Source organism: Pipistrellus hanaki (assembly GCF_964339955.1).
Source record: "Pipistrellus hanaki genome assembly, chromosome: X".
Taxonomy (NCBI): Eukaryota; Metazoa; Chordata; class Mammalia; order Chiroptera; family Vespertilionidae; genus Pipistrellus; species Pipistrellus hanaki.
Window position 1 is genome coordinate 15,560,763 of NC_140524.1, and position 11,210 is coordinate 15,571,972.

At 39.2% G+C, this 11,210-nt stretch overlaps 1 pseudogene across 1 annotated transcript; it reads right to left on the reverse strand.

The window, feature by feature from the left end:
* Positions 1–5,260: 5,260 nt before the first annotated feature.
* LOC311615393 (mitochondrial import inner membrane translocase subunit TIM14-like) lies at positions 5,261–10,379 on the reverse strand (annotated as a pseudogene). The gene is made up of 4 exons: positions 10,347–10,379; positions 8,966–9,180; positions 8,652–8,796; positions 5,261–5,454 (listed from the first exon to the last, which is right to left on the reverse strand). The product of its transcript is annotated as a mitochondrial import inner membrane translocase subunit TIM14-like (transcript).
* Positions 10,380–11,210: the final 831 nt, after the last annotated feature.

Sequence of the window (11,210 nt, forward strand, 5' to 3'; positions counted from 1 at the left end):
CACACACACACACACACACACACACACTAACAAATCAAATGGAGACACTCATAGAGAATAGAATGAGGAGTTTGGGGGTTGGGTGGAAAAGGTGAAAGGATTAAGAAAAAACAAAACAAAACAAAACAAAACAAAAAACCTCATATACACAGACAATAATACAGGGATTTAGTTTGGGATAGGGGAAGGTAGAAGAGTGTATAGGGAGATAAAGGGTGATGGAAAGAAACTTGACTAGGGGTGATAAACACACAATACAATATACAGATGATATATTATGGAACTGTACACTTGAAACTCATATAATTTTATTAGCTAACTAGAGGCCTGATGCACAAAATTCGTGCAATAGTAGGCCTTCTTTCCCCTGGCTGACGGCCCCGGCTTCACTCTGGCATCCAGGATCTGGGCTTTCCTCCAGCTGCTGGCAGGCACCCAGGACCCAGATTTCCCTTGCAGCCCTGGCTTCTAGAAGGTCATCTGGAAGGACATCTGGTCTAATTAGCATATCACAGTTTTATTATTGTAGATGTCACCCCAATAAACTCAACAACAAAAAAAGCATCAGAGACCAACCTAGAATTTCCTTTTACTGCTCACTGAGACAGGTAGCAGAAGGGAGGCAGTGTTAATTAGTTTAAAAGAAATAAAATTAAATCACAACATGAAATAAAGTGATGAAATGCCTCCCCATTCAGAGGATATAGATCAACTGTAAGAATGATACTCTTTTCTTCTCTAGGGATAAAAGCAAATGGCACTTCTCTCAATTAAAGTGTTAGCTCGGTCCTTACTAAAGAAAGAAATTCAGTCATCTAGTTGTTTGTTCTCCAAGCCAGTTGACAGACATTTTTGCTCTCCCCGACTGAATGAACTGTTTTGAAAGTTCTGTTGATGATGAATTATTTCACTGCCATCTGTGAAAAGCCTAAAAGCTGGCAGGTCAATGAAATGTTCTCTAGGAGACTCTCAATTGGATGTTCTGCCAAAGAAACTGTAATGGCAGAAGATTTTTTTTCCCCAAATATGGTAAGTGTAAGCATTTCTGAAAAGTATTTTATAATGTCTTAAGTGTGGAGGAAGCTTTTCTCTTTCTAACTCATTTATATTCCTTTTTCCCTAGATCACTGCTTCTAAATTTCCATCTCAGGTTCAACATTACCTCCTTTAGGCAACCACCCAGAATACCTACAATAGGCAAGGGGTCTGGTTGGGAATGTTTGATATGTTAGCTTACTCCAAACAAGAGGACCTTGCATTTAAAAAAAAAAAAATTATATAACAAACTGGAGGCCTTGTGCATGAATTTGTGCATCAATGGGGTCCCTAGGGGTGGCCTATGGGGATTGTGCTGAAAACAGCAATCCAATGCCACTCCTGCCTGTTGTTCCCGCTCATCCTGGCCCTGCTGCAGGCTTGCACCCAGTCAATCCTGATCCGGAGAGGCTCATTCAACCCAAGTAGCACTCTCCAGCCATGAGTCCTGTGTCTGGCATCCATCCCAAGGGAGGTTGGGGGCCCAGGACGCTATCAGGATGCCCTTGCTGGCCTGGGACCCTGATCCTGCTGGCATGAGATCCTGATCCATCCTGCTCACATTTGTGCCAGTTGTCAGGAGCCACCTGGCAGCCGCTTTTATACTGTTTCTTCCTTGTGGAGCATCTAGGGAGGGGAAATGGCCATGGTGCCCAAGGCTGACTTCCAGGAGGCCAAGAGTATTGCTGGGATCATGCTGGTGGTGCCAGTCAGTCGGTGTTTGGCCCTTCTCCAGATATTAAAAATGGAAATGCAGGACTACTGAGGGAGGGAGTGGCAGCCACTGGGTTGGTGGGCTGCTGAGACAGGTTGGTCAGCTGAGCAGCGCTCCTCCTGCTGTGGGAGCACACTGACCACTGGGCGAAAGCTTCTGCATTGAGCATCTGTCCCCTGGTGGTTAGTATGTGTCATAGTGACTGGTCGACTGGTTGTTTGCGCATTTAGTTGTTTTGGCTTATAGAGATAGAGATAGAGAGAGAGATAGATGATATAGATATAGATATAGATATAGATATAGATATAGATATAGATATAGATATAGATATAGATATAGATAGATAGATAGATAGATAGATAGATAGATAGATTAGTAGCTTAAAACAGCACAGCTTTGCCACCTCTCAGTTTCCATGGGCCAGCAGTCTAAACCGCATTTTCTGATCAGGATCTCTAAGGCTGCAATCCTGTGTGTCAGGATTCTCTTCCAAGATCATTGAGGTTGTTGACAGAATTCAGTTTCTTGCTGCAACAGGACAGAGGACTTTGGTTTCCCCTTACTATAGACATTGCACAACCTCCTGCCTGGTTTCTTCAAGGGTAGCAAGAGAGCATTTCTGCTGCTTTGAGACTCTGACTTTAGGGAAGGCCTAACCCCTTTTTAAAGGATTCATCTGATTAGGTCAGGCCCACAAAGTGCACTCTCCCTTTTGATTGACACAGTCAAAATATTAGAGACCTTTTTTACATCTGAGAAATCGTATTATCTTTGCCATATAATGTAACATAATCACGGAAGCAATATAACATCATAGTCACAGGCTCTTCCAACACTCAAGGGGTTGAAATTCTACAGGGTGTGTACACAAAGTTAAGGAACTTGGGGACCATATTGAAATACAGTGTATTATAGACCCTTTAATTTTACATTGAATATCACACTACCCTCTTACTTCATGAGTTTTGGGAGTGACTGACCCTAATCTCTACCATTTCCTAACTGATTTGTATAGAATACCTAATAATGAGCTATTCCTCGTCAAATACAAGACAGATAATGTCTAGCTGCCATATAGGGAGCCTTGAAGACCACCTAGTATAGGCAAAAATACACTGATGTTTGTTTCAGACAAACCTTGGTTGAAATCTTTTGCTTTACCTCTTATTCTTTATGTGACCAGAGACAAGTTGTAAAATCTCTTTCAGCCCTTGTTACACATGTGCAAAAGTGCTTTTCTGAAGAATAGAAATAATGATTGATAAAGTAAATGTTGAACAATGAAATCCAAGCCCTTTTTATTTTTACAATAAAACTAAAGTAAGGAAATTATAATAAATGTACACATATTACTAGAGCTTTGTTCTTACAGATTTTCTGGTGGAATTCAGTGCCATGGTGTACTATGGTGGTCAAGATGTTTATCATTAACTTCATGAGATCCAGAGGGTCCCTGGAAAACATCTCTGAATGCATGAAGCTTTGAAGCAGAGGAACCTCATTTGCTCTGGAATTCCAGAACATCTGGGTCCCTAGACAATACAGGATGACCATGCTCCATCCTGAGGTCCTACGTTAGCTATTGCCTATGTTTAGCTCCACTGGTCCAAAGACTCTGTCACCCTCCAATATTAGAACTATAGTTATCAATGATCAGTGCTCTGGTTTTGGAACCTCCTACCTTTCCAAAGCAGCACTTACATACTACTCTATCGCCAAGTCATACCTAATGATTGTGCATTACAGGTGCACGTATGTGCACACACATGTGCACACACATACACACTTACTTCAACAACCCTTTAAAATCAATGCTACTATCATTGATTTTATGAATAAGTTAATTGTTATTAACATATACACAGCAGATTCCTTCTCTCAAAAATGTGTGTGTGTGTGTGTGTGTGTGTGAAAGAGAGAGAGAGAGAAAGAGAAAGAGAGAAAGAATGAGGCAAACATGCTTTTTTCTAATCTTTATCTTAGTAAATGACACCATGTAGTTACCTAATTGCATATGCCCAATACTTGGGATTCAGGTTGCCACCTACCTCATCCTCACTTCTATGTCTAATGCATTGCCAAATCTTATAGGGTCAACCATTAAAATACATATTCCAAATCCACCAACTCTCTCCAACTCCACTGCTACCAGTCTATCCCAGATCACCATTATCTCTTGTCTAAATAATTATAATAACCATTTAATTGGTCTTTTGACTTCTCCCTTGTAGACTGCCCTGAGATCCAATTTTCCTGCAGCAACCAAAATTATCTTTCTAATTTTTAATCATAACATGCCTCTCATCTGCTTAAAATCTGAAACAGTCTTACATTTAAGTCCAAAATACTTGATATGACAAGAAAGACTTGATCTGCCTCATTCTTCAACATCTTCTTGTCCTGCTTTCTCCCATAATCACCAACCACATTGGCCTGTTTGTGAACTTGTTAAGCTTACTTCCTCCTCAAAGCCTGTGCCCTGTTTTGTTTTGTTTTTCCTTTTTTTTTTTTCTCCTGCCTGGAGCATTCTTCTCCTTGAACTTTGTATCCACAACTGACTCTTTATGCTGTTCAGGTCTTAGGTCAAATACCAACTACTCAGTAATAACTTTTCAAGTCATCTAATCTAATTGAGCCCTAACCCAAAAATTCCTCACTATCAAGTCACCTTATTCATATTCTTCATAACCATTTGTATTATTTGATTCTTGATAAGTATTTGTTTTTATGTTTACAACCTAACTCACTACTAGAATGTAAGCACTATAAAAGCAGGGACCTTAGAGGCCTTGTCCAATTTTCTCTTCTTTGAACCTATATGACCATTTGGTACGTATTAGGGGATATATTTATATTCATATATGTATTTTATATATTTTTATACACACACATATATAAAATAAATATATATGGTATATATTAAGAAACATTTGTTAAGTGCATTTTCTCTATTTTTAGATCAGGAAGTATGTTTAAATAATGATTAGAATTTTCTTTGGTTTATATAACTAGTAAATGTCTTTGCAGCTGAAAACAATCTCCTCGAAGCAAATAATAATAATAGTAACCACTTTTGTAACAATATGTGCCAGGCTCTGTCCTCACTTAATCTGCAAAACTTTTCTAACGTGTAGCTTGCTTAGTGGGGGAGGGATAACAACTAATGTCTAATTTATTGCACATTTCACAGTTTAATGGAGTCAGTCAGTCAGGTCTCTTCCATCATGTGGGTCCGCCAGCTTTTTCGGCCTCAGAATATGGATTCTTTGCATCTGGATTGCAAGTGAGGGAAGATAAAACTTTAAATAGCATTTCATGAATTTTAGAACCCTGATCACTTTAAGCTCAGCAATGCCTAAGAAAGGGTAGAGCGTGTTCCCAATTTTGTAACAAAGTAAGCAAACTTTATCATAAGCATGGCGGAACAGAGGGCAGGAGATGTGGGGAGGGGGGAGAGGGAACACACGGAAGTGGTTTTCATACCTCCACATTTCATTGGCCAGGACGCAGTCACATGACCTGATCTAAGGTCAGAAGAAGGCGGGGATAGTTAGTGCTTCCTGTAAGCGCATGAGGGAAAAGCGGACTGTCCGCGCTGCTAAGGAGGCCATTGTTCCTCTTGACAATACCCTTCATCTGCGTCACAACACCATTGCTACTGGGGAACGCTAACAGTCTCAGGCCACATACCGTAAGAAGTTTCTCTTAGGTAAGTTCAAAAAGTGAGGAGAAAACAAGTTTTTTTTCTTTGTAAGCCTGCTATGTGTTTTTAAAGCGAATGCCGTTTGTTTTGTCTTTACGTTTTTTTCTTCCCTGAACTCGTGCTTCTTTAAAATACAGTTCTACAACTCATTACATGGTTAGGAGAGCGAATCATGTAATTTCAAAGGTTTTCCTAGGCCCAGGACGGGTAGTCCGGTTGGTCCGAGCGATGCGTAGTTTGGTGGGTTCGAGCGTTTCCCGTATCGCAACTTTGCCAGCTAGGTCCCGAGGCAGGGCCCATAAAGGAATTAACTAATGAATGCTTAAACAAATGAAACAATAAATCAATATTTCTCTCTCAAAAATCAATAAAAATTTTCCTAAAGTATATAATTTTTGTGTCCATACTGTGGAATATTAGCTTAAATAAAAGTTCAATAGCGAATATGAAAGTAATGGAAAGGAATTACTTATAGATATTTAGAAAAGGTCTGAAAGCAGGTGTTTTAACAATATATGCATTATTGTAAAGAGAAGTAAAGCATAGCCAGGGAAGATGCAATTGGATTGAATTATATAAAGGTAAACTCAAAAAGTTGAGGCATTTTTTCTTTCATATCACAGATATCAATTTTAAAAGAAGAAATGCCTTGTTAGAGATAATTTCCTCTTTTATGTTTTTTTTTTCTTTTAAAATGATTTAATACTTTAAAACACTTGTAAGCCATAAACAGTACAAGGAATATACCCTTTACCCAGATTTCGCTTTTGTATTTTAGGTTTTACTACATTTTCTTCATCTACTCTCAATCCTTCTGAACCAATTGAGAATAATGGCCTGTTTCTGCTAAATAATAGACTGTATATTTCCTAAAAATAGGGATATTCTTATAGAGATTATATCTATATAGTACCATCTCATAGTGAAGAGTAAGAATTACAGCAGTTAATACCTGCTATTCTAAGCCTCATTGTACTGTTTTATAATTGTTTCTCTTTCTTTTCTTCCTGCTAGATTTATTTGTTTTGAGGGCAAGGACCATAGCTGATTGATTATTTCCGAATCCCTATCCCTGGCACATGGTAGGTGCCTGTGATTATTATAATGGCTAATGGTGGAAGGATTGCAAATAATTTTCTTTGCATAGCAAAAATGAATACATTTTTATTAGTAATTTCTAGTTTCTCTGCTTTGTGATCAGAGAGCGTTGTTTGTAAAATTTCTCCTTCGTGAAATTTATTGATCTTTTCTTATAAAGTAATATATGGTCAATTTTTGTGAATATTCTCAGGGGTATTAAAAGAAGGAACAGTTCCTATTATCAAACTTTAAAATTTTTCATATATTCATAAATTCTACCTTGATTAAGTTTTTTAAGTCTCCTTACTAATTTTTTAAAATCAAAATTATATTATCTTATACTGAGGGTGGAGTACTACAGTCTACTGCTCTTACTATATTTTCCATCTCCTTGAATTTCTGTAGTTTTTATTTTGTAAAGGTTGTTGCTTATTATTTGGTAACTAGAGGCCCAATGCATGAAATTTGTGCACTCGGGGGTGGCGGTTCCTCAGCCTGGCTTGTGCCTCTCATAGTCAGTCCAGGAGCCCCGTGATGTATCTTCCCTGCAGAGGGAGACTCCGTCCAACCACCATAGCCCAACGGTTGGTGGCCTGGGCCTCCCTCTTTGGGGCGGTCATGGAACCCCCCAATTGATCAATTTCCCTGTCAGCCAGTTGCCTGGGCCTCCCTCTACAGGGCAATCATGGGGCAATAGCTGAGCCCCCGACCAATTGCATTGCACCCACCTTAGCTGGCCTGGCACTAGTGGGTGTCATAGCATGGTCATCCAGGAGGTTTTCTGGATGGTCGTTCTGCTGTTCAGTTTTTCGGTCAATTTGCATTTTATGCTTTTATTATTACAGATTAGAGGCCTGGTGCACGAAATTCGTGCACTCAGGGGGGTCCCTCAGCACGGTGGGGAGCAGGCGTAAGCAGGCAGTTGGACATCCTTAGTGCTGCCTCGAAGGTGAGAGAGGCTCCTGCCACTGCCGCTGTGCTCACCAGCAGTGAGTCCTGCTCAGGGCTTCTGGCTGAGTGGCACTTCCCCTGTGGTAACACACTGACCACCAGGATATTGAGCGTCTGCCTTCTGGTGGTCAGTGTGCATCCTAGCAACCAGTAGTTCCGCTATTTGGTCGATTTGCATATTAGCCTTTTATTATATAGGACACTAGAGACACAAAATTCGTGCAAGAATAGGCTTTCCTTCCCCGGCTGCTGGCACCAGCTTCCCTCTATCACCCAGGACCTGGCTTCCCTCCAGCCTTGGCTTCATCTGGAAGGATGTCCAGTCTAATTAGCATATTACCCTTTAATTATTATAGATTCTTAAATGCTATATCATCATTCTACATTGTGGCTTTGAAAAATTGTCCTTTTTTGCCCTAGCTGGTTTGGCTCAGTGGTTAGAGTGTCAGTATGCAAACTGAAGGGTCGCAGGTTCAGTTACAGCCAAGGGCACTTGCCCGGGTTTCAGGATTAATACCCAATAGGGGGTGTGTAGGAGGCAGCTGATCAATGATTCCCTCTCATCATTGATGTTTCTATCTCTCCCTCTTCCTTCCTCTCTGAAATCAATAAAAACAAATTTTTTAAAAATTGTCCTTTTGTCATGTCTTTTTGCTTTGGGAATTGGATTTTACTTTACTGATACCAGAATATCCTTCTCTTTTTTTGTTTTTATTTTCATTCTTCCTGTTTCCATTTGTCTAGTATTTTTTTGTTTATCCCTTTAGATTAGCCTTTTTAATCACTGAGGTGTGTCCTCTTGTATACAAGAGAGTTGAATTTTTCTCTCTGACTGGAATTGAAAATTGTTTTGTTTTGTTTTTACTAAATCAGGTAAAACCTTTTTCTATTTAACATCATGAATCATGTTTATTCTAAATTTTTTCACATTTTAAAATATTAATATGTATTTTATATTTGTTGTTTCACTATAATTCATTAAACCCACATATACTTCTGAGTATTTAGGAAAGTTTGCATTTTTGTTGTAATGGTATTTATACTTTTGTATTTTATTTTTTGGTTTGTGCTAAATCACTTTTTAAAATGTGTAGCTTTGGGACATTTTATTACAAAAAGCTGTTTTTATATAAGTGACTAACAACTTAAAATTCACCATACATTTACTTAATTTTTTAGCTTGACCGTCTAGTAAATCTTTAGCTTGATTGATTTTGGCTGCTATATAAGGAGATCTTTCCTTGTCTGGGTGATTTAACAGCATAATTTGTCGGTGAGCATTTCTTATTTTTCCTTTATTGGCAGTAGGTGACTAGATGTCCCGCTTTTGGCGGGACAGTCCCGATTTTTAACCATTTGTCCACATCCCACGGTGTTTTAATCAGGGCTTTTTAAAATGGCGCAGGACGCGGGACAAATGGTTAAAAATCGGGACTGTCCCGCCAAAAGCGGGATATCTGGTCACCTTAGCTTACACCTCATATTAATGCTGCTTCTCGTTTTGTCATTTTGGGTTCAAACCCACCTCTGTAATAGCCACCACTGAAGGCAGATTTTGGTAGACTTTGAAAAACTTGTTTTACTTGAGGCTCCAATGCTTCATGGCTTGCCAAACATAATGGCCTGCAAATCCTGCAGCAGCAATGGTCAATTCAACTGCTACCACTGTACTGGCTATGGCTCCTGCTGGGCTCCCCTGCCCCCACCAAGAGCGCTGCTCATCCCAGCCCCAAAGGCCTTGGCCACCAGCTCCCGGCCCTCCCCCCTCACGCCCCTCCTGTCCCTCCCCTCCCCCCTCCCGCTCCTCCCCCCTCCTGCTCCCCCCCCTCCCCCCCTCCCGCTCCTTCCCCCTTCCTGCTCCCCCCCCCCCCGCTCCCCGCCCCTTCCCACCCCCACAAAGCAAGGGCGTGGCAGGCAGGCACCCAGAGCCCTGGGTAGCCCTGCTGCAACCCAGGCCAGAAAACTGTCCTAAAAGGTCTATTTATACTTTTTAAAACACACATACATTAGATCCTTGAACAATGAAAGGGTCACAGATATCAACCCCCTCCCCACCAGTCGAAAATCTGCATATAGCTTAAATTGGCCCTCAGCATAAATATGTAGTCTCTTATTTTCTTATTTAACCTATTAATGCCATTTATCATTTTATATTAGTATCAAAACTTCCAACTGTTTTCTGTTATATTTTCTTCTTTTACTTTCCCTTCTCCCATTTATTGGTTGCATTGCTTTTACTTTGTCAAATGTATAACTTTATACGTGTGTCTCTCACTCTCATTCCTCCTAAGTTTGTTTTGTTTTTTACATCTGCATCATCAGGCATTCATCCACTTACCTACATACCTACAAAAGCACTTTATCATCAGTCATTTTACTGAAGTTTTCCAGGTATCTATTGGTTGAAAGAAGCTTATATTCTAGTATAGGACTTGGCAAAACTTTTTCTCTGACAGGCCAGATAGTAGGTACATTAGGCTTTGCAGGCCATACGGTCCTCTGTCAAAATTACTCAGCTCTGCTGTACTAGCACAAGAAAACAAAACAAACAAACAAACAAAACATATAGACAGTAAACAAATGAGTATATTTGTATTCCCATAAACTTTATCTGTAGACACTAAAATTCAGATTGCATATAAATTCACAGGTTACAAAATTATGTGTGTGTATATATATTTTTTTCTTTCAGCCTTTCCAAATGTAAACAACATTCTTAGCTCAGACTCCATATAAAAATGAACCAGGCTGGATATGGTCCATAGGCATAGTTTTCCAACATTTGTTCTAGTTGATTCCTAATACAGAATTCCCTAATATAAAAAACTGTATGGATATTTCTTAAATAGTTTTGATGCTTACGGCAGCGTTGTTGCTTTTCATACTTTTGTTCATACTCTCTTTTGTTGAGTATGTTTAAAAGGTGCTTCATTTTTGCCTGGTTTTATATATTTTTTAAAAATGTCTGATTCCAGTCCAATTTCTTTTTTTAAAATATATTTTATTGAGTTTTTTACAGAGAGGAAGAGAGAAGGATAGAAAGCTTGAAACATCGATGAGAGAGAAACACCGATCAGCTGCCTCCTGCACACCCCGCACTGGGGATGTGCCCGCAACCAAGGTACATGCCCTTGACCGGAATTGAACCTGGGACCTTTCAGTCCGCAGGCTGACACACTATCCGCTGAGCCAAACCGGTTTCGACACCAGTCCAATTTCTTTACCTTTATATGTTACTTGATCTTTTTGCCTGGAGGCCTTGACTATGTTATCTTTATCTTTGAAATTTGATAGTAAAAACAGACTAAAACTTGGAGTTAATTTGCATTTTCAATGTGTTGGTAGATATGTCTTTTCTCATTTTTGGAAAGTTTTCTTGGATTATAATTTTTAGTAATAGCTTTGTTCTCTTATCTTTTCATAAGGACAGCAGTAATATGTCATTCCTAATTGACTTATCTTTTATTTACATTGCTCATTTTCATTCTGTTGGTTGTTTTCCTGCCCCCTGATATTCTTAAGTGTCTCCTATTAAATTTGCTAAGGTCTGTTCTCACTTGAGCAACTTGTAATTTATTCTTCATTTCTAAAATAACTTTATCTTTTTCTTTAATTCTTAAAATTATTCGATCAATTCTTTTCATTTCTCCCTGTGTTTTATTATTTGTATTTTTAGCTTTTGGTTTTCTGATTCAAATGATTTTTTAAATATCACCAAATGTTCAT